This window comes from Tachypleus tridentatus, chromosome 4, assembly GCF_004210375.1.
Source record: "Tachypleus tridentatus isolate NWPU-2018 chromosome 4, ASM421037v1, whole genome shotgun sequence".
In the NCBI taxonomy this organism is placed as follows: Eukaryota; Metazoa; Arthropoda; class Merostomata; order Xiphosura; family Limulidae; genus Tachypleus; species Tachypleus tridentatus.
In genome coordinates, this window is record NC_134828.1 from 81930810 (window position 1) to 81956031 (window position 25222).

Below are 25222 nucleotides of genomic sequence, written 5' to 3' on the forward strand. Positions count from 1 at the left end.
TCTATATTTTCTACAAAATTATTTTTTCGATAAAATATTAATTAAAAATAAATTTAGAAAACCCACGTGTATAGCAGACAGGAATACTGTGTGTTCTTCTTTAAAAGACTAAAAATTTCCAGACTTTTCGTGCATAAAATTATATGTATGTAATCTACAACATTGGTAAAGAAAACAAGTGGCAAAGTCCTCTTTCTCTTGACCCCCAGTGACTCAGTGGGATGTCTGCCGGACTTACAACGCTAAAAACCGGGTTTCGACACCCGTGGTGGGCAGAGCACAGATAACCCTTTGCCCCTCGCTAGTACAGCGGTATGTCTCCGGATTTACAATGCTAAAATTAGGGGTTCGATTCCCCTCGGTGGACAGGCGTGGCATGGCCAGATGGTTAAGGCACTCGACACGTAATCTCAGGGTTGTGGGTTTGAATCTCAATCACACCAAACATGCCCACCCTTTCAGCTGTGAGGGCATTATAATGTTCAGTCAATCCCACTATTCGTTGGTACAAGAGTAGCCCAAGAGTTGGCGGTGGGTGGTGATGACTAGCTGCCTTCCCTCTAGTCTTACACTGCAAAATTAGGGACGGCTCAGGTTTCTCCTCCTGGTTGGGGGTTGTGCAGTAGGCTAACAATCTGCTCACTTAAAAAACCAGCCTGTTAATGAATCCGCAAGCGATTGCGGCCCTATGTTCCTTCATGGAATCGAGTGGCATAATAATAATAATATAATTGTTTCTTGTTTATTTGGTAGTTAGGCAAAAATACATTTTCTTCCTACTTATTTCATAGCCAGCCCGGCATGGACAGCTGGTAAAGGCACTCGACTCCTAATCGGAGAGTCGCGGGTTTGAATCCCCACCACACCAAACATGCTCGCCCTTTCAACCGTGGGGGCGTCATAATGTTTTCGTTAATCCCACTATTTATTTGTAAAAGAGTAGCCCAAAAGTTGGTGGTGGGTGGTTATGACTAGCAGCATTTCTTCTAGTCTTACAGTGATAAATTCTGGACGTCCAGCGCAGATAGCCCTCGTGTAGCTTTGAACGATTTTCGAAACAAACAAACAGATAATAATCATTGGATTCTTGAATAAGATACCTGAATAAGCCACATTTCATACGAAAACTTTGACTAAACTGTGCACAAGCCTTCATAGCTCATTTTCTCTGCCTATGAATGGAATATTGTTACGAGGTTACTAATTTAAGCTATATAAAAAATTATCTTGCTATTTACTTTTCCACATTGAAATAAAATTAATAAATTTTTAAAGCTAAAAAAAATGCCCTCGAAATTTCTAAAATCTATGCCATTTTTGTTCACATCAATTTAACTCCACAACAGTCAAGTAAACTTGAACATTCCATTTCGAGGCCAACAAAGTTATGTTCTTGAGATTGAATGTATGTATGGTTGTCGAATGCTTTCCCAGAATATATCACGAAATAGAAATGTTAAGTCCTTTTCACAGTCTATACGGAAATTTGGTTGCTGATTTATCTGAAATAGCATTGTTGTTTCACCAAATACAGTGTTTTCACAAACTAATCTTCAAGAGGTCTAAGAAGGGTAAAACCAACACCCTGAAAAACAATCAGTATTTAACATTTTAGATTCATTAATCTTTATTCGCCTGTGTTACAAATGACGTTAGCTAACATAACAAAATGGACTTACTAGTCCAAAGCAACTTGACAAGTTCACTAAAACACATTTACTGATTTCACTTTCTGTATTTAAAGACAAATAAAACAAAACTCTATGTGCTATATCCTTCATTATATTTCAACTCAATTTCTAACTACCATCCTAGTTATATTATAATCCTCCAGTGACTCAGCAGTGAGTCTGTGGCTTGTAACGCTAAAAAACTGATTGCAATATTCGAGGTTGGCACAATGCATTTAGCCTGTTGTGTAAACAGGCTTGTGCTTAAGAACCTAATAACAGATAAACAAAGAAAACATTTACAATCTATTATCGAATTTTCTATTAACATTAACTTAGAATTTTCTAGGCATTCTACGCCATGTATCTGAAGAATAAGGTGCAACATTGATACTAAAAATATATCTTATAGCAGTATGTTGCTCTTAGGTTACTCAGCGGTAAGAATGGGGCCCTTTAACACTAAATATCGGGTTTTTATACCTCCGTTGAAAAGAGTGTACACAACCTCCTGTGTAGTTTTGTGCTTAAAAAACAAACATTTACATATTTCAAAATGAAAATTGAATTCTCTTTTTCCTGTTTAAATTAATAAACATAATTTATTTTTCAAACACATTCGTTTCATCAAGTACTGTTTCCCAGTAGCACAGTGGTTTGTCTGCTGATTTATACAACTAGAAACCGAGTTTCGATATCCGTGTGGGCAGAACTTTGTGCATAATAAAATAAACAAATATTAAGGGTTGTACTGAACCTACGTGCAAATTAAGCTGTGAAAAGGTTGTGTGACGAGCAGGGGCGTAGATTTTTTACACCCGATGGGGGAGATGATTTTTGCAACCACTTATGTGGACTGTTCATTTTGCAAATTGGTAATCTCTGATTATGTGAACCTGAAAGCTGTAAACATGCAGTCACAGAGTAATCTTGTTGCCACGATACGTGCATGTATACTTAGGCCTACTGACTGATACTTACGAACTATCGCTTAGATCGAAAAGTTTAGAAGCACGCTTATATTAAAGATGTACATTTCGGCTACTGAAAAAGCCTACATCTAGGCCGAATTATGTAATTCGATTGGTAAGAACACGAGAATCACAAGAACAAACACACAATTTGTAGGCTTGTGATGCAATAAAACAATTCAACAAACCAAACTGTAGGGGGGATGTATTCTACCCATCCCCCCCAGGATCTACGCCCCTAGTGACGAGTATCACGCACGTGTCTGTCCTTCAACAAGTTAGAATTTCTAAGTGACAGAGAGAAAATCTTGCCAGAAATAATACTACCTTTAGATTTAAAAAGCTTATCGTTATTACTTCTCACATTGAAGTCACGATTAACAGTACTAATTACAAAATAAATAAGTAACAAATAACTCTTTTGAAAAAGTCTAAGTTTTTGATAACTTAATTTTAAGGAGAGGTAATATTCTGCAGGTACTCAGGTAATGAGTACCAGAACTTGTTTTTTTAAAGCGGTTTTGATATTGGGACTCATTTGAGTTGTTTTTTCGTGTTTTGTTGTTGTTATTTATATGTAGATTTTCTTTTCAAAAATAAGTCCATTTCACATAGCTGAGTACTTATACATTTTTTCTTGGAGAATTTCACCACTGTTTTTAAGTCTGAATCAATTCTCGTGTCATTCTAAGACCCCGAGAAAATGGCATAATCATTGAAGAGACTTATTTTTACTGAAATTTCTTTTGTAGATCAGATATCACATCTACAGCTATTCTTTGTTTCCTTTCAAGTATATTGATATATTTCCTAAAATAATGATTTGAAAACCTGGATACTAAACTCCAAATGATACCTGCCTCGAGATTTGTATAAAATGACATGGATCTTCAGGCTCTTATTACCTAAAAAAACCAACATTTTTTAACCTTAATGCATCTCCACTAGATTTTCTTACTCGATTTATTTATTATTGTTTCGAAGTCTTCTTGTGAATCTGGCTTCTGTAGATTGAAATAATGAGTTGGGAGGGAATCTTGAACAGGTATGGAAAGCATTTAGATAAAAACTGATATGTATACATATTCCCTTCAGGAAAAAAAGTGTAACGAAGAAGAATTTGAGAGTGTGGTTTAATAAAGGTGTGAGAGATCACATCAGGAATAAATTAAAAGTTAAACTTACTGGAAATAATAAGAACTTGGAGGACTATATGAAATCCAGACAACTAGTTAAAAAGGAAGTTGCCCACCAGTGTCACAGCATTATGTCTGCGGACTCACACCGCTAGAAACCGGGTTTTGATACCCGTGGTGGGCAGAGCACAGATAGGCCATAGTATAGTTTTGCGCTTAATTTCGAAACAATAAATATCTTAAATGAGCAAAAGCTGTATACGAAAGAGGGTTTATTGAAAGAGTTAACTCAAACAATTTTATTCGTTAAGTGTATAATGGGGATGAAGCCCTTAAAAATCATTGTAGGGAGCTGTTCTCGGAAGATTATGAAATGGTAAACTTATTAAGTTATACATTTCTTCCCTTTTTACGAAATGACATACAAGTATTATGTCTCAACCAGTAAACGTAATGTATTGGAAAAATGCTGATGTAAGAGACATCATATTAAGTTCTGAAATTGTGGTAAAAAGTTGGGAAACCTAAAAATTAATAAATTCCCTGGCCATGCAAATTTTATCCTGGAGTTTTAAACAAACTTAAATATTTTATTTGTGAACTGTTAGCTAATATTTTTCATAGGTTATCGAGTAGTGGAAAAGTACTGGAAAACTGGAAGTCGACTAATGTTATTTAAAGGAGGCGATAAAAATTACATCAGTAATTGGAAATGTTTTGGAGAGTGTGATTGAATGTGTATTGCAGAGTCACTTAAAGCTGTTTGATATAGAATAAAAGAATCAGCATAGTTTCATTGAGGGAAAGTCTTGTTTAATATATATTTTGGCATTCTTTGAGGATTTTGCTGCAAGAGTTGATGAAAGAAATACTGTGGATTTGGTTTAACTTGATTTTCAGAAAGCGTTTGACAATATGCCTAACAAAAAACTTATTACAAAAATTGAATCTGTGGGTGTGTGAGAAATGTTATTCAATTGGATAGAGAATTGGTTTAAAAGTAGAAAATAAGAGATCAGTAATAAACTGAGCTAGACCTGATTGGATCACAATAACAAGTGATGTGCCTCAAGGCTCTGTGCTGGGTCTTCTGCTGTTTGAAATACATATGAATGATACATTAACTAAAAAATTTGAAGTTTCTAAATGACATTAAAATTTTTGTGATTGTTAATTGTATCAGAGATGTTGCAGACTTACGGAGAAATTTAAATCATTTGATGCATTGGTCCAGTACGTAGCAGACAGTGTATAACTACACAGAATGTGAGGTGATGCATGTAAGTTTTCTCAATTCAAACAACTGTTAAAATGTAAATGGGAATATATTAATTACAGTGGTTAAAGAAAAATATCTTGGTGTTCTGATCGGAAAATCAGATAAGTCGTCTAAACAATGTATTGCAGTTAGAAATACGGCAAATAGGATTTTTGGTAGCATCTATAGATATATTTAATACAAGACAATGGATATTATTGCTTCAATGTATATATATATTACTTGTAAGGCCTCATTTAGAGTACTATGCACAGTTTTGAACTCCCATCCTCATGAAGGACGTTGAAATGTTGGAGAAGAGTCACTAGGATGATACCTAGAACAGTGGGATTGTTCTATGAGGAGAGACCAAAATCTCTAAACTTGTTTTCTCTAGTGAGAAGAAGGGTTAGAGAGGATTTAATTGAAATGTTTAAGATTATTAAGGGTATTGACACTATATATGCATCAAACGTTTTGTGTTTAGAAGTGAAAACAATAGAACAAGGGGTTATAAATTTAAATTTTGGCAGTATTGCTTTTCAAACAATGTGGTTGGCTTTTCGAATGAGCTGCCTTCAAAAAGGGTGGAAGCAAAAAATTAACTGCGTTCAAGAAAAGATTGAATTAAAACATGAGTAGTAAGGATTTATTATAGTTTTTAGCTGAAAGGAACATTCTTGATGGTCTAATAATATTCTTTTCGTCCCTTTAAAATTGTATGAAATTTATTAAATTAGCAGTAAATTTACCGATATATATTTGTACAATGTTCCCTTATAAATAGTCTCCCACTGGTACAGCGGTAAGTCTGCGTACTTACAATGCTAAAATGAGGGGTTTGATCTCCCTTCGGTGGACTCAGCACATAGCCCTATGTGACTTTGCTATAAGAAAATACACACAAACACACCCATTCTAAATAATGTGTGTAGGCCCGGCATGGCCAAGCGCGTTAAGGCGTGCGACTCGTAATCCGAGGATCGCGGGTTCGCATCTCCGTCGCGCCAAACATGCTCGCCCTTTCAGCCGTGGGGGCGTTATATAGTGACTGTCAATCCCACTATTCGTTGGTAAAAGAGTAGCCCAAGAGTTGGCGGTGGGTGGTGATGACTAGCTGCCTTCCCTCTAGTCTTACACTGCTAAATTAGGGACGGCTAGAACAGATAGCACTCGAGTAGCTTTGTGCGAAATTAAAAAAAAAAACAATAAATAATGTGCAAAGCAAGATAGCACGTTGTGCTGATTGCGTTACAAAACAATAATAACAACCTTCTCATGAAACAAAAACGATCATTTCAGTTTCATTGTCATAACTATCAGTAACAAAGAATGATCTTCAAAATGTCTTTCCTTTAGTAACTTAGTAAGAACAGAAAATTTAGATAATTGATTTGTCAAATTGGTATCAGTACACTGATACAGAAAATAAATAAACAAAAAATGTAACTCAAATAATTTATTGTTTATATTCAGCCATCTTTAGTATTCTAAATGTATAGAGTAGTTTTATTAAATTGTTTTCTGCAATGCCAAAGATTCATAATGTTTCATGCGGTTCATTTGTGGCTGAGCTCTGACCATTTAAAATTTCATAGTTTTGATAACTCCTTAATTTGACAGTAGAGGACTTAATAGATCATGATTAATACGTTTTATGTTTGGTGAAAGTAGTTACATAGTGAGGAGATTGTAATTTATTAATCAAGTGTTTGTTAGCAAATTATAAAAAAAAACAAAACACTGCTGGTGAGTATATGATAACGTTTTTTTTATGTGTGTGTATTTAGCAAGTTGACATAAATGCATTGTAAATTAGAGTTTCGGAAAAGCTATCATTAAAATAGTTTTAAATTGATTAATTATAAAGTACTACTGTATAGTAAATATTACCATTGCTGGTACTAGGCTTAACTCAAAATATTTTAATTAAAGACTCTGGTCCAGGGCAGAAACTATTTTTAACCTATCAGTGTGTGAATTTATATCGAATTCTAATTTGTATCCTATTCATATAAATACCGTACCAGTCATTTACAAATTAGCTATATGGATAATGGCACTATCCTCCAAAATTAGTAACGAAGCTAAGCTATCAGAAAACTGGTATTTCATGAACTTTAAGTATGACGGCAAAATGTATATATTTTACTATTACTGTCTTAATTATTTCTGCGGATAAGATCAAACATTAAGATTTTATACGAATCTGGAATCATTCTTCTTTCCCTGAGCTTCTCCATTGCCTTTCTTGAAGGTTTGTTTTATATGTTGGACTAATTACTTCAAGTGAATGTGACAAATGGTCAAAGGATGGAGCCAAGTGGAATATTTTAACAAATCATTGCAGTGATTAGTTTCATTATTAATCATTGAGAGAATCTTGTTTGAGATGTTCAAGTCACGAAAGATACCCATTTATAAGCTTTTGGCTTTGTAGTATCCCAAAATATTTTACATCAAAATTCTTTATCACTTTCTTTAACTTAAAATGACACAGTCTTGGTGATTTTTTAAAAATAATCTTAAATTTCTTGTTACATATCACTTAACTTTAAAAATAAAAGCCAGTTATGGAACTATTTTGAATTGATCCAGGAAATAAGTTCCATTAAAAGCAAGGCAAAATAATCCATCTTTTCAACATCCCTTATATTTTCTTGCATCAGCACTTTGAATTTGTTGAAATATTTAACTGCTAAACACTCTGAAAAAGTAAGGAAGACAATGTTGGACCATCAAACTCAAACCAAGTCAAAGTTGGAGATTTTTTCAAGTTCACAAAGTTGAGTATGTTCAGTAAAATGTAAACTGAAAATAATTTACTAGTGTGGAATTATTTATCAGGACTTGAAATTCTTATCAGTGGTAAATAGCCATTTTAAACTTTTTTAACTTTGTGGAAACAAACTGTTATGTTCCAAACAATTCAAAAAATTCACAAAAATATTTTTTCTTTTGTATAATGTTAAGTGCAATGGAATAAGGGATGAGTTATGCAGTATACTGGTACTTTGTCTTACAACTGACCATTGGACATCAAGTGCAGTATGGCCAGGTGGTCAGGAAACGTAACTCATAATCTGAGGGTTGGGAGTTTGAATCTCTGTTACACTAAAGATGCTTGCACTTACATCTGTGGGCTATTATGATGTGGTGGTCAGTTCCACTATTCATTGCAAAAAAAGTAGCCCAAGGATTGGCAGTGGGTGGTGATAACTAGCTGCTTTCCTTCTAGTCTTACACTGCTAAATTAGGGACAACTAGTGCAGATAGCCCTTGTGTAGCTATGCTTGAAATCCAAAAACAAACCCTTGGTCATCAGTAAGAAGCAATGTGTACTATGCAATCACAGTGCATGGTAGGGCTACAGAGTGGGAGATCTTTTAATGTAACATCTGCAGCGCCTAGAATGGATTTTAATGGAGTACAGTGTTTTACACCCACAATTCAGCTTGCAGTAAATGCGGAACTTTTAAACTAGAACAGTGACGAACATGCAAGCTAATGCATATTAATTTGCTGGTTTTCTTTGCAAACCCAACCCTGCATGTTTTTCATTTCAGGAAAAACAAAAAGAGAAGTACCCATTTATGTCATTTTGAAAAGTTATGATATATGAATTTATGGGATCTGATGGGAAAAAAAAAAACTTTTGTGGAAGAAAAGATCTGCACTTGGATTTATGTAGTACTAGGTAAAAAGACAGCAGGTTAATGATAGAAAATTGCTATAGTCCATATGAACAGATTCATGTTAATGATATGTTTTGTAGCAAAAATATAATGCTTCTATTAACCCTACCTACATGGGTCAGAGGCCTTGTTATCACATTTGTTGGGGCACACTTAAAATTTATGTTGTTAAGTTTGGTGTCAAATTATGGAAGATAATTCAAGTTTTAGTATTATACATTAGTTAGTTTATTACTTTAAGAGTAAATATTAAAAAAAAAATCAATTACTGTGTATCATAAGGTATGTTGAATATAACATTGGTTCAGATTAGCTGTTTGTGATATCCAAATGAAAAGTATGTAGTTTCTTATGACCCAGATTACTGATATTGACAAGCTGAAATGTGAAATAAGAACCTCCTATATTTTCTATTTTCTGAGATAATAATATATGTATTGAATCAAACAAGATGGCCTCATCCACCTGTTCAAATTTTGAAAATACCTACCTATGTACACTTGTTTCACTCAGTGACACATATAATCAGTTAAAAGCTTGGAATATCTCCCAAGTGGTTTTTCTGAGTCTCTACAAAGTAATTTTGTGGCAAACGTTTTTTTTTCTTTAAATGCTGGATTTCAAGTGGTAGTGGAAGACATTGGTGAGCTCAAAATTTCAAAATTCATGAGATCCAAGTATAGCTTAGTTATTAAATTTGATTAATTACAGTGTAATTCTGTGGTATTGATATAAGAATTAGTTTTTGTTATTTCAAAATGTATGTATAAAATCTAAACATTATTTCACATCCTCCACATGCAAAATTTTATAAGGCTTAGTAACTTATGGCAAGCAACAAATGAGTATGAAGGTCATAATTAGAAAATATAATTGTTTGCTATACTAATTTGCTGTTCTGAGTTTTAAAAAAAAATGTCAACTTGTTTTTAAATGTTAGTAATGAGTGAACATACATAACTGCAAGATGACTATTTTACAAAACACTAGTTTACTAAAACAGCTAAGACAGAACTTTGCAAAGGACAGTTTTATATTGTTGGATATGGTAACATGAGTACACATATACCAGATCATTGCAACTTTGTAATGTTAGCTAGGCATTGCTGATAGGTCAATATAATAAAAATGTCTGTATATATAGATGGAAGAATAATATTGAGATTTATACTATATAGACTAATTTTCATTTACGAGTTATAATTTGTAGTCATTCTAAAACAAAAAAAGCATAATTAATACACACACACACACACACACACACACACACACATATATATATATATTTAATTTTTATGGTGGTTACAATGTAAGTCAAATTCATACAGTTGTAAAAATAGATAAAATATATTTTTTCTAAAGAAACTTGATAATTAACTGTAGCTTAAAAATTTGCAGGTGAATTTTAAAATTTTTCTGATGCATAAAAGTATTTTTAGCCTTAATTATAGATGTTAAACATGTTGGATACCAACATTTGAAAAGAAAAAAGTCATGAGAAAAACTTTACTAATGGTGTTCTGCATATTAAAACCTCGTATTATTTACTGATAATGTGCAAAATATTGAAGGTGTGATTACTAATTTATAAGTTATAGCATGAAAATCATAGCAAGCATAAAATGGTTACCAGGTTGATCCCTGGGACTGAGCTCATGCTAAGAGAATTAGAGGCTATAATTAGAAGTACTGTTAATTAATCTAAAATGAGTTGTGGTGGCTGATTAATAACTCTCAACACCCAGGTCAAGTTTTAGTGTTATATTTTGACTATCTAACATGTCTCATGCATAATGGTTTAAACTTTTTCCTACCACTTGTATTCCTTGGACCTGTACACACATCATTATACAGTTACAACAGGAAGTGTTCGTACCCTTGTGTCGTGAGTAGTTTTTCCTCATAACGTAAAAAATATCATGATTAGAATAATGAAAGTACAGTATATTATAAATATTATACTAACATGCATCTTCATAAATTTTTATGTAAATTCAACAACAAATAAACTGTTTATAAACAAATAACCAAACATAGGAGGGGCAGAAAGTGTTTGTGCATTTACTTTAATGGTCAGTTGTGTAGCCTTTCAGCTGAATTACTTGGCGCAATCTCTCCTCATAGCCCTCCATGATCATTTGACAGTACTCGACTGGTATTTTCTTCCATTCTTCTTTACAGAAGGTCTCCAACTCTTGCAAATTTTTTGGATGATGCTGATGAATCTTGGTCTTCAACTCATGCCAAACGTTTTCAATTGGGTTGAGATCGGGTGACTGCGATGGCCACTCCAAAATGCTTATATGGTTCCTTTGTAACCAGGATTGCACATATTTCAATGTGTGCTTGGGGTCATTGTTGTGCTGGAATATCCAACGATACCCAAGCCACAAGTTCCGAGCATCATTCTTGATATAAGTGCCTAATATATCAACGTACTCTTCTTTTTTCATGATTCCGTTGATGTGGTGAAGGCTGCCTGCACCAGAAGAGCTGAAGGAACCCCATAGCATGATCGAGCCACCTCCATGTTTAACTGTAGGGACGGTGTTCGTTGGAAGATTTCGTTCCCCCTTCTTACGGAAAATATTGCGAACATCATTGTGGCCGAAAAGCTCGATTTTTAGTCTCGTCTGACCAAAGAATACTCTTCCAATAGGTAAAGGGTTTATCTACATGCTTTCTTGCATACCTCAGTCATGCTTCTAAATGAACAGGCTTTAAATATGGAGTTCTGTGAGGACAGCATGCTTTGAACCCAGTAGAGGGTAACATGTTCATAACTGTAGAGGTGCTTACTTCAACCCCAGTTTCTGTATGTCATTACGTGTTAAACGAGGGTTCCTACTAACTTTTCTGAGAACCTTTCTCTTGGTTCTCTCTGGAATTTTGGTGGGGCGTCTGGAATGAGGGAGGTTAGCAGTTGATCCTGTAAGCTTAAACTTGGTAATTATGCTTTGAACAGTAGATTTCGGCACATTAAGTTGTGTAGCAATACCGGAAAGAGACACATGAGACTTGTATTTTACAATAATTTGGTTTTTTAAATCACTGGGCAGTTGTTTCCTGTTCGTCATGATGACCAAGCAGATAATGATGGAGACGGTGCTAAATTGCCAGAAGCGCTTTTTTTGCTGGCTAAATTCCAATAATTATGAACCCACTGTCTAGTTCTGGAATGGTATAACGTAGTTTATTCACCAAACTAAACAAAATTTTTATGGGAATATCAGTTTTTCACACGTTCTAAACTGTACAAACTTTCTGCTCCTCCTATTTTTGGTTATTTGTTGAAAAGCAGTTTATTTGTTGTTTAATTTATATAAAAATGTATGTAGATGTGTGTTAGTATAATATTTATAATATATTATATGTCTATTAGCCTAATCGTGATACTTTTTAAGTTATGAGCGAAAAAAAAACCTTTTCGAGACACTGGGGTACGAACACTTTCTGTCGTAACTGTATGGATGACTGGCTCCTTCTGACTTCAACCAGTCAATTTAGCAGAAGAACACTCTCGGATTCTCCTTTCATAAGCCACAAAATAGGACTTCACTTTCACTGACACAATATCTTTTCCATCTGGATGTGTTTTTCAATACTTGCTTACATCAAGCTCAAGTCATGGAGAAATCTATTAGGCTTTTGATTGTCTTCTCCTACTGGGTGGATGATTCTCTTTCTTTTGAGGATGTGGGCATCATTCAAGCCTCTTATTCCTTTGGGACAAACATGTGAGGATCTTCATTGTTCATTGTGTGACCAGTGGTTTATGCTTTTCAATATTATGGATCATCATGTCTCATTACTCAGGAGCAATGTTGTTGATTGTGAATGGTGTTTGGATCAGAATGACGCTGCTATTTGGGTACCCATTCCAAAACCTTGTGAAAGGATCCAAATGTACAGAGATGCATCTCTTCAAGGTTGGGAAATGCAGGGTACTTGGACAGAAGACAAGTCTACTGACGATATCAATGTATTGAATTCCTTGCAGTACACCAGCAATGGCTTGAGGTCTGTTGCTCTTGAAAGGAAAAAGTGGCTTGATAAATTCTGACTATTCCATGGCAGTATCTCAGATTTCTTGTCAAGAATGCTTACATTTTTGATACATCTGTTTTTTACCTTGGATCTTTTCTGTCTGGCTCATTCCCATTGTACTAGTCTTTTAGTATGTCATGTTGCAGGAGTGATGAGGTTTTTCAGCAAATTTGCTCTCAGTTCTGGTCTCTAATGATCAATGCCTTTGAGACTTATTGGAATTCTTAACTGCAGTTGTTTTGTTCTGCAATACCTCAACATCAAGCATTGGAAGTAGATACATTCATTCAGGACTGGACAGTTTTACATTTGTATACCTTTATCCTGATTTGGCTATTGTGCCAGGTTATGACTGGTTCATTCAACTGCTTGTCAAGTTTTCTTGGTTGCACTATATTGGTTAGCTTAAACATGATTTCTGCTTCTTCATTACTTGCAAAAATATGCCATTTTACCTCTCCACATTGGCAGTCTGTTGAGACAAGCTCCATCAGACATTCTCTGCTCAGATGTGTGGAGACTCAGTCTTCATGCTTTGAAGTTATGTGGCCCTTTGCACAACACAAAGATTTAACTTCTAAGTTTCTCTATTTAATTATATCTCTGTTGGTCAGCTATGATAATTTATCAACAGAAATGGAATATTTATCATCAGTGGTGGATTAAATGGAATTTAAACCTTTTTCATCCAAAAGTTTTTGCTGTATCCTATTTTATGACTTGGTGTATTTATATAAGTCATTCTTATCCACTATTTTCAGGTATTCCACGTATTGTACTATCAGGCTTGTTAAAATCCTTTAATATTCTTTGGTCCAAACTAATTTTTCAATAACCAAATTTGGATTTTACAGTTGTTTTACATGGGTTATATCAACCTCCCTTTAAACCCTTAGCTTCATGTTCTTTGTTTCACCTTTCTCTTAAATTGTATTTTATTTGTTTTGTTGACTTATGGATGTAAATGGTTGGGATTGTTGTAAATCTATGTACATAGGACTCTTTATAGTTCCACATTTGTCTTGCTTTACCCAAATAGATCTTTTCTTTTCAAGACTGACAACCATGGAAGGGAAAAGATAATTTTCACCAATCCATTTCACAGATTTATAACCATTTTAATTTGATTGTTTATGTCCTTTTGGGACCCTCAAGTATTACTTGGCTTTTACTAACTTATTCTGAGGTACTGGGAACCAACTGTTCATTCATTGATATCTTTCTCTTACCCCTGACTAATCTCCAGTTACTTTAATGAGGTGGCTTTGCAAATTGATTTAGATGGCTTATAATGAAATATAGTTACAGAAGAAGAATCTTTTGCATGTCACATCTCATCAGATTCATCATATCTATGTAATTAGCCACCTGGTTGAATTGCCTTCTGGAAGATGTGTGGGCTGGTATGTGGACTACTAATGCATTCCTGTCATTGTTTACATAATCTGGCAGTTTCTTCTTCTGAGGATTTTTTACTGCTCTTGGTAGCTGTTTTGACAACAGGTCTTAACTCTATCCAGAGGTGATTATTTTCTTCAATCACATACATTTATTTCCAGCTGGTATTAGCAGGTGGTACTATCTTATTGTTATGGCCTGCCACTCATTGACTATTATGGGTAAAGTTGAAGAGGATCCTGCCCTTCTCTGCTGATCTTCTGGTTTAATAAATCAGGATAAGTTTGCTTTTAAAAATGTAGAGAGCATAGTTCACTTATTATACAGCCTCCAAAGCACATTCAAGACTCCCTAATATGCGTTACCTCCTGATTCTACTAGTGAAGCTTGGGAGCCCTTAGCATCCATAGTTTCCAGTAGCTCGGGTAGCAAACAGAAGCTTTTCTTCTTTTCTGTTCAAGTTTGTTCATCCACTCTTAGAGAAGAAGGCAAAATTGGGGACTTTCCTACTTTGGTCCTTGGATGTTTTTCTCAGAAATCAATAGGAGTGACATCAGCTTTTGCAGGAACCTTCTCGTAACTTTGTTTCAGATTTGACACAGAGCTATCTTGTTGGAGGGTACATGACCCTTCACTTTGATTAATGCTGGTTTTGTATGTTTGTGGAAGGAGATTCATTATCTCCTCATAATTTCAAATGCAAAGTGGTCCCATGTTAGGTCCTTCATTGAGCATATGTCTTATCAATAATTCCAGGGCCAAGTGAGATACTCCTTGCCCACTTGATTGGGGAGTGAAGATGAGTGTTTATAATTCCAGACAAGATGAGTTCTGTTGCTTTAGTTGAGCATGACATAAATGATCCTGTCATTTTGAGCCTAGGGTGTTGTCTTTCGGACTTCATCAGGTGGAAATGTAAGTTTGTCTTCTTAGCTGTTAATTGCTTTCTCATTGTGTTTCCAGTGGCGTGCATAGGTTGTGATTGAATCAAAAGTATATATAATAGTGAGGTTTATTAGCCGTTGCCATCAATGTGGGATATAGGTACCATGGTTCTTTAATTTCAACATTGAGTTGTGGAACCTCAGCTGCCTGGTTGGAACTGACTTGTACTGACAATTACTCATTCTATTCCACCTTTCATACAGAAACTAAGCTCCAGATGAATAACATACCTGTTCATTTTTATTTTGGTACCCTACTGTTTTATACAAATGCTTTCTATATGGATCAAGCCTGTACCAGCCATTCTACCTTCTTAGTGTGAGATTCTAGCTATGTTATCAGCAGAGATAAGTATGTTTTGAAGGCTAATATTTTCCTAAACTTAAAATGTATTTCCAATAATACTTACCTCTGTTGACATTCTCCCACCCTACTTCCCTCTAAAAACTGATTTATGTCTCAAAAAAAATGATTACATTATCTGAACAACATGCTTATGCACAGTAGCTAGATAGAGGGTATATTGAAGTTGATAAGTTTGCAAATTAGAATTTACTTAAGACATTTGAGTTGAGTATAAAAGACTCGAGCAAGTGTTCTCAGTGCTTAGATCAGCAAAAAAATGGAGCTGTATTATCAGTGGGGATAAGTACTATTGGAAATACATTTTCAGTTTAGAAAAATGTTAACTTCTGCTACCCAAAATGTAAGGCTGCTTAAGTTGGGTTGACAATGAGAAAACTGAGAGATAATTAAAAGAAAACTCCGATAGATCTAAGGAGAGTGCAAGTATTGTTTTGATTGTATTATGTCAAAGTGATGTGGCAGAAACTCTCACTGTGTTCTTCAAAGTAATTGGTAATTCCAAAAAACAAAACTTTACTGTGTTTAAAGGAGATGCTTTCAGTCTTTCAAATGAAGCCTTAGTCAAATTATCATCAAACAGCTATTGAACTCTTACTTCCAATTTTAGGTGATTAAATTAAATGAAATTTAAGTTAAGCCATATTTCATGAGATTTGACATTGGAAATTTGAAGGAAGATAAAGTATCTCAGGTATTTGATCTATAATACTGAAGAAAAGTAAATGGCAGAATCATGGGTTTTTATGTTAACCTTAATTTTTAGTGAATCTGTTAACTGCTTTCTATCTTGTATAAGGCATTTATGATATCATTTGATTTTTACATTCACAATGGAAACTGGGATACACTTATTGGAGAATTTAGTTTCAATTTTAAAACAAAAGGATAGTTTAATCTAATATTGCTATTTTTTAGGTTGTGAAATTTCTAAAATATTGTTTTGAAACATATCTTAAAAATACTTCTTGGTACAGTTGTGTTTAGAGCAGGGCATTTAACTTGGTAAATGTAATCAATTATTTATGAGCAGTGATTACACTAATTTGCTTCATGTAAAATAATTGATTAATCAAGATTATGAATAAACCCATTAATTTCATGAAAATAATTAGTGTTTTTGATTATTGCTGTTTTCAGTTATTCCAATTATTCAGAAGTCAAATTGATTAACTCTGTTAACTCTTTTGGAATGGATCACAATTCAAAGGCCATGTCATTGCATATGTTGACCTGCATTGAAAATTTCATTGAAGTACTATTTTATGAATTTATCTTTAGTTTGGAATCAAATTGTTGATTATAATTCAAACTTTTATGTTATATATGAGTTCATTTCTTAGTTTTAAAGCGAATATTAAAAGAACCCACCTAAATATAAATTTTAGAAAATTCACATGGTATGTTGAATGCAGGACTAGTTAAAATTAGATGTTTGTGAGGTCAAGATACCAAGTCTGTAGTTTTGTAGAAATTAAAACTCATATTACCAATATCAACAAGCTAGAATATAAAATAAGATCATTTTTTATTTTGCTAAGATGTGGCTTGTGTACTGAATTAAACACAGTGGCCCCATTTAACTCTTTCCATTTTTATAAATAGTTTCTTATATACTCTTAGTACAATAAATGATGTGGGTAATCAAATGGCAATATAAAATGTCCCTGTAGTGCTTTTCTCAGTCATATTTATCTGTGAAAAGGTCACCACATTTTTATCTAAGAATTCAAGGAGGTAGGTTGTCTTTGATCTGCTCGAAGTTTCATACTGTTTTCAGACCTAAAGACAGCTTAGTTACTAAGCTTAATATGCATCTGATATTTACCACTGGTTTTTAGAAAGAAAGTTAAATTTATGATTTCAGGATTAGGACACTTGCTTAACATTTTACAGTTCTTCAATGTGGGACAAGTCCAATGGACCTATTCTATGCATGTAAGATTAATAGTTTTAGTCATTTACACAAAGGCTGCATGTGTTAATGACTTGGTGACACATTCCCTGATTTATTACTTTTATTAAACTCAGAGTGATGACATGTTTGAAGATTTTGATTTAACAGTTAGTGATATGTTTTTATAAATGTTGGTATGTAATGGTTTAATGGCACAGTCCATTTAACTGGATATTTTGTCTTACAGTGGTACTCCATTTTGTGATTTAATTTTTCTAGACTAGTTGGATTAGGTGCAGGTCTTCTATCAGATTATATCATGCTATTTGACAATGTCTGATAGGAGAGTTATAGTTTTAGTTGTTTATTAAATAGTTGAATGAAGGAGTGATAGATAGTCTTTCAATGATGCTGAATATGTATACTTCCAGTCTTCTTTATATTTATACTTGAGAAACTATTTAATATAACTTGCATGAAATGTGTATTTATTCCAAAGTTTGGAATAATTGTGGACAATGTTATACTTGTTTCACAAAATTATAGCATCTGCCTGAATAAGTTTGTTTTATCATGGAAATTTATACGTAGACATAAATTAAAGTAGGCTGTCATGATTCATTTTGTGTACTTGAAGCAATTTAAAAATACAACTGGTACCTTTTATGCATAAAAGTAAGAACCTTTTATTATATCATTATGAAATAATGGTGTTTTGCTAATGACAATTTATAAGCAGAGTGGGGCTTGGCATTTCAATCAACACTTTTAGAAATGTTATTCATAAGGAACTGTGAAAGTAGTTTCTCAAAGTTAACACTTCAGTTATTTAGGTTTACAGATATGTGACTTGTTTTCTTTCCCTAAAAACACACTGAAGTTCTTTTCAGATGGACTTGCTGTTTTTATGATTTGGTCCTCATGTCCAGTGTCATTATAGATTACCAATGGAATAGTAATACACCAAGTAGGATTTTTATGCTAAGCTTAATTGGTGTTTGCAAACTTAGTTGATTTAACTTGTAAATTTATTTTGTTTACATGCTATTCAAAATCATCACACCTCATCTCATATTAATTTTATTTATAAAAATGTTTATGCTCCACTTATGATAGTAATTATAACAAGTGGCTCTTAATTTACTTAAAAAGAAAATTAGAAAAGCTCTTTTGCAAACTATAGAAAGAAAAAATGTAAAGTGTGGTAAAAAAGTAATGAAATGAAAAAATACTTTTGTTATTAGAAATGTGAAGATATTATTTAAGTGATCAGGAACAAACCAAAATGGTTGTTTTCATGATTATAAACAAGTTTGAAAATGTAAACAGATAAGTTAAAATCATTCAAAAAATGTAATAATGGTCTAACTTAGGTGACATTGAAGGTGTTACCAACTATTTGACATTCAGGAGCTAACAATAAATCAAAGTTGTGAGGATAATAACTTAATCAAATAATAGAGGTGCAGAATTGGTGGTATTTGTTAATCAATTAATTAAAAGGGCATTAATAATTTATACATGATTAATTGAAAATTACAGTATTCCTGAGAATATGATGCAGATTCTTCTCACATACAAGCAGATTAAAGAGAGTCATAACTTTGTGGCTCACCAGTGGCACAGCTGTATGTCTGCAGACTTACAGACATGTAAGTTATGGTTATAGGTAGGCCTGGCATGGCCAAGTGTGTTAAGGTGTTTGACTCGTAATCCAAGGGTTGTGGGTTTGAAACATGTTGCAAAGCATGTTGCACTAAACATGCTCACCCTTTCAGCTGTGGGGGCATTATAATGTAATGGTGAATCCCACTATTCATTGGTAAAAGAGGAGCCCAAGAGTTGGCAGTGGGTGGTGATGACTAGTTGCCTTCCCTCTAGTCTTACACTGCTAAATTAGGGTTGGCTTGCACAGATAACCCTCGTGTAGCTTTGCATGAAATTCAAACAAGCAAGCAAGGTTATAGGTAATTTATTTTATTGCCTATCTTTAATTTCATACGGCAAGTAGAACTGTGAATTAATTAATATACCTGATTGTCTTTGACCAACTATTATCAATTAGTCTCATAAATTAATTTGTTAATGTCTAAAAAAATTAGTCTTTGATTGCTCCAAAAGTTGCTTCATTAAAATTATAGTTAAATTATGTTAAATTATCATGAAAATAATCAACTGGTCAAAATTTTGTTTTCCAACTTTTTGATTCTTGGTTATTTCAGATATCCAAGTGATTGAAATATTTCTAATATGCTTGTTTGCTTTTTAAGCATAAATTTACCTAATTGGGTGCCTCGTACCATCGTTTTCGTTTGATTCCAATTTCCACTTTTCTTGCCACACGCTGTTTTTGTTTATGCAAAGCTATAAAGGCTACCTGTCATTCTCACTAATTTTATCTGCTGACGAGGGGAAAGGCAGCCTGTCAGCACTCGCTGCAAAGTCTAGCTACATAAATGTTAGTGTAAATTTACTGTTACTTTACATTGTTCAATGTTTCTTAATTTATAACTGGATAACTGTATCCTTTGATGTTGAATAAGCAAGTAAGGATGTACAAATATTTAGTAAAAATATTTCATTGAAAAAAACTGATTTTTTTTTATACAAAATACTTGTAATATTTACTAAAATTGTACTAAATTTGTGAAGATACATTTGCTGTATCAAAAGTTATTGTTCAGATACTTAACATGAAAATGTGTAGACAAACTCATATATTATACTGAGCCCTAATTGAAAAGGTTAATAAATAAATTAAAATTTTGATTGATGTTTTTTGTTTTGTTATGAAGTGTTTGGATAATTGTATAATTATAAATACAATACTTAAGGCCCCAACATAGTCTTAAACACATTTTTTGAAAATCTAAAATAATAGTGAGTTCTGTGGAGTAACAAATATGGAAAAGTTTACATAATATTGTTGCTATGTGGGACTGATATGTGAATAAATAATATACAAGTTTATAAACTATGCAAAAGAGACTGGAGGACTGAAATAAGTAAATGAATAAATGCTGTTTGCAAATGTTAAACAATGCAATTGTTGCCTGTATGTACATTTTTATGTAAAATATTTGGGATTTAAAAATGATTTAATTCTAAATTATTTCTTAACACAAGGTTTCCTCTGGTGTTTCATATTTTTTCTACTTGAAAAATATTTTAGACAAATTTTGAGATCTTATGTATTATTTCAAAGTACATTTTATTAGTTTTAAAACAAAAGTATTTTATAATTGACATTTTCATTTTCTAACATTTATTTAACACAATTCATTAAGAAAAAAGGTTATGTTCTTATTTCTGCACAGCTGCAAAATATTTTGCTTGTAAACCAAACAAACAACTTTGAAGTATTATGTTTTTTAAAAGGGAGATAGAATACTACTTTTCATAAATAATTGTTTTTTGCCAAATGCACAAATGGCAACCTCCAAAAGAGTTCTGTGATATAAAACTAAGGTTAATTCAAAAATCATGAAAATGAAAATAGATTAATAGTGTGTTAGAATAATGCAAAGATTGAAAAAGTTATGAAACAATACTACACTTTTTTGGTGTGTGAGTGTGTATATGTGTGAAGGGGCTTGTACCATTAATTGTCCAACTTTAATATTAGTGGGATAAGAGGTATTAGGTTTGGAAACCTAGTGTTGTTTTACATGTTTTTTATTAGAGTTTTAGAGTTATAGAATAATTTATTTGACAATACGTTACAGTGAGTATGAATTGTTTAAAAAGTTGTTGAAAAAGTAGATGCATTTAAATTATTATCCATTACTGTTTTGTTGCTGTTGAGTAGGGTACTCAGTGGGTTGAATAGTATTTTTTTCAATGTGTCCTTTTATATGTTAATTTCTGTCCCAGTGTATAAAATATAAATTGATTCCAGTACTATAGTACAGTTAAAGCAAAATATGTTAGTTTGGTAAGGTTATTGTAAATGCCTGGGTTCACAGTCTAACACTTAATCAATTTGATTAGTAGATATCAAAGGTGGGAGGAAACTTTGTTAATGTAACATAGAGTTTTCCTCCAGTGGTCAAGGTTACATTCTTTAACAAGGTTAAACAAAACCACTTTGTAACAATATCTAACTACTGTGTCATGATTTACATTTTTTCAGGATAATACAAGGTGGTCTGAAATTACCATTCTTAATTTAAAGTTTAATAATTAAATAAAAAAAATTACAACCATGCAGTTTTCAATATCTTGTAGCCTAATTCAAACATTTTATATTGTCATGTTTTTTTTTTCACTCCAGTAAGTAATGTTACCTCATAAAATGACAATTGCACAAGAAAAGGCTCAGTATGATGGATTAGATGGAGTGTGCCAATTCTATGCCAACACACTTGCCAGCCATCTCTCCACTACTTTACTTCTTTTTTTCATAGGTAGGTTAAAGATATTATGTATCACACACCTGTAACAAACATCACAAGAGGACCAAGATAACAAATGCTATTGCCACTTAAATTGAATATGTTGCAGTGAATATAGACTAAAATTGTATGTCTATTAAACATACTGATAGCCACTAACAGTGAACATGTGGTAGTGTACTGACATATCAATAAAAACTGTTTTGAGTTAGACTACAAGATGTTGACAGTTATATGATGTCATTTCTTTAGTTATTTAATTATTAAATTTTAAATTGAAAACAGTTTTGGACCAACATGTACTTGATTACATTAATTGAATAAGCTTTAAGGTGACTTCCAAAAGTGTTATAGATTGTTATATATGATGTCACCTATATGTACAGATAAGCTAGCTTTCTCACATGTTCATGTTGTCTGCCAAAAAATTTTCATGCTACTAGCCATGTGAAAACACCACCTAATTTTACTTGAATGTGTGCTACTACATGATGACATTATTATGTGACAAAAGCCCTCTCAGTTGGAAGGTAATACACATCCATGTGCACCAACTCTCTTCATGCATTCAAATTTATTAACTTTAATTTTTTTCTTTAGTGTGGTTGTACACAAATGTTTCAAATTTTTTGAGATCTGTGATATTACATCAACTTGAGTTTGCCATCCTCAAAATGAATTTACAACTTAATTAGTTCTGGTGTGAGTGAAGACATTTCTCTCACAGAACATACTATAACAATTACTGCTAGAATTTTTTTAACTGTAGAGATGTGATTACCATAATACAATGTATGGTGAGATCCATTATACAAGTTGCATTCTCATTTTCTGTTTGTTCTACTAACTTCCTCTAGCTCTGAATCTGATCACAACCTCAATCCTCAAAACACCCCAAATCAATGTCTTGACACTCCATTGGTGCTAAACTTCCTTGCTTATGGTCTCTTGTTCCCCATCTCTTCAGCTCTTATTATTAATAGCCTAAGTCAGGTTTGGTCTTTTTTCCTGTATACCTATTCTCCTTTTTGCTTTTTCCTTTAGGTCCATGTTCTTATTTAGGGCACCATTGCAGGTCCTTCTGGTGGATCCTCACTGCCTATCCTAACCTTGGTTTCCTCTGCTTCTTCATCTCTCAACCAAAGCCCTTTCTTGTTCCCAACATCCAGTATTTTCTATTCCAATATCACACACCATTGTTTTTTCAAGGAATTATGTTCATTTTCACATGGAAATTTTGTCTGGTATTTAACATTTCTTCAGTTGAAATATCTGATCATGTAGCCTTCCTTATGTCTTTACTGTTGTCAACTTTCCACTTTATCCATGTACCAATGTAAATGGTGGGCTTATTTTGACTTTTCTCAAAGTATCATCACTTTCTCCCTAACTGACCTTTGCAGCATCTTACCACCTTCTTTACCTGGCTGTTTGACAATGACTTGTCCATTTTCAAAACTGCATGTTTTCAGGCAGTATTATCTTATATCTTTCTCTACACTACAGAATATTTTCTTTCCATTTATTTTCTACCCTCCTCAATTCCTCTTTTATCCACAGGTTGTCTACCCTGCCCCCCTACCTGGCTGGAAACTCTGAAATTCTGCATACAAATAACTTGAACTATTTTGAATATTTGGCATTTTCTTTCAATGCACCACCTTTTGTTAAGGACCTACCTACTTCTCCATCTTGTGTAGTAATCATTCTTTATATGTGTATGTCATCAATTCCTTTTGTACTCTTTCACCTCATCTTCTCCTCTGTCGAACCACTGTTTCCTTCCTTAGAATTCCACTGCTAAGGAAAGTGGCCATACTTTTCCCATTTACCTCTCCCCTCTGTCTCCACCATTATGTTCATTTTGACCTGGACAAATGATTGTGCTCAGTCCAGGCTATTTTATGTTATTTATCCTTTGCTTCTTGGAACCTATCCTCTTCTAAAGACCTCTCCTTCCATTCTCATGGAATTGTTTTAGCAACTTCTTTGATATACATATTTCTGGAGGTGAACACATGCAGGCTTTTCAACATCTCTTCGTATAAGATTTGCCACATTGTACATCCTCTTGCTGCACACTTTACTGAGCTCTGAATGAAATCTTCCAGGCTGGCATGTGAACTATCCTTTACATTTTTGTTGCCCACTATTTGACTGTCTTGTCTTTGGAGCATTTTAGACTTCCTTCAATAGCCATCCTACAATCAACCCACTATCTTTATACTGATAAGTAAACAATTTCTTTTCTCACCCTGTTTCATATGCAGGATCTCACTAATCAACTAGTGTTATCTTTAGGATATTCTTACTCAAAAGCTGCATTGGGTCAAATAATGGAAAGTGCTCATACCATCCACCCTGGTTCTATATATGCCCACCGTGAGATGGTGTTCTGCAAGATCACTTGAAGTATATATTCAAATTACTGTCTTATCCAGACCATACCTATGCTGTGGACTATCATTGAAAAAGCCAATGCTAGAGAGGTATTTCTGTCCATTTCTCTGTCTTGCACTTGTTGGTTTTTAAAACTTGGATTTTGTAGTCACCTATTATATTGTCTCTAGCAAAAGACTTTGAGGGATTAAAGGATCAATGAGGGCTCCAGGTATTTTCTCTAGCTTTCTAATACTAATCCTCCCTTCTTGGCCTGTTGCTAAATAATATAGTGCCTTCCTCTTGCAGCTTATCTATTCCATAAAATCTGTTTGGTTGAGAAGAGGTGAGAACTCACAATGTAAAACTAATAAATGTGTATCAAATGCCCTCCTCCTGCAGCCACTGTCTCTTAAGTAAAGTTGAGATTACCAAACTAAATGTTAGTACCTACTACATAATAAATGTGTCCTCTTTGCATGGTGTTAATCCGGTATAGCCTGACAGCAAAGTAATCTATCTCCTGCAGCTGGCAGTGCGTGTGTGTAGAGACTGATGGTCAGGTTGAGGTATATAAGTATCCATGCTATGTAAAGTGCTCTAATACTTTGGATACTTTCTGAATGGTTCTCATCTGGATAAATTTTACATATTTACATAAATATGGTCTCTCCACCATATCAGCATGGGAGTCTAGCTAGTCTGTGTGATGAGGTGAGTTATTTCAGAACCTAACATTTTCCCTGTCAGAAAATGTATTTGCATTAAATACTTGTCTCTTCACACATATTCATCTGTCCATCCATCCACCAATCTCTTCTCAAAGAGTGAAAATTAACGAGTACAGATGCATTGAGAGAGTTAGTGTGCATGGAGGTATTTCACCTTGTTATTGGTGGAGGGCTTTTTTATCACATGCAATTAGATGGGGATTGTGACAAGGCTATTGATATACAAATCTTTGGTGAAATATTCAAACACTTGAGGAAAATATCTAATTGTTTCAAGAGGTGACAATCCACTGAAAATACTTTTTTGGGGCAGGAAGATGTAAATATTGAGAAAATAA

General features: G+C 33.6%; 1 protein-coding gene across 3 annotated transcripts in view; it reads left to right on the forward strand.

The window, feature by feature from the left end:
- Window positions 1-6681: 6681 nt before the first annotated feature.
- Window positions 6682-25222, forward strand: part of LOC143249551 (phosphatidylinositol 4-kinase beta-like) — a 72026-nt gene continuing 53485 nt past the window's right edge. The window contains exon 1 of one of the 3 annotated variants that reach the window (XM_076499595.1): window positions 6682-6784. The gene's annotated coding sequence lies outside the window, so the exon portion shown is untranslated. Of the gene's footprint in view, window positions 6785-18924; window positions 19033-25222 lie in introns of those variants that run through there. The other 2 variants (XM_076499592.1, XM_076499594.1) reach the window with 2 other exon arrangements.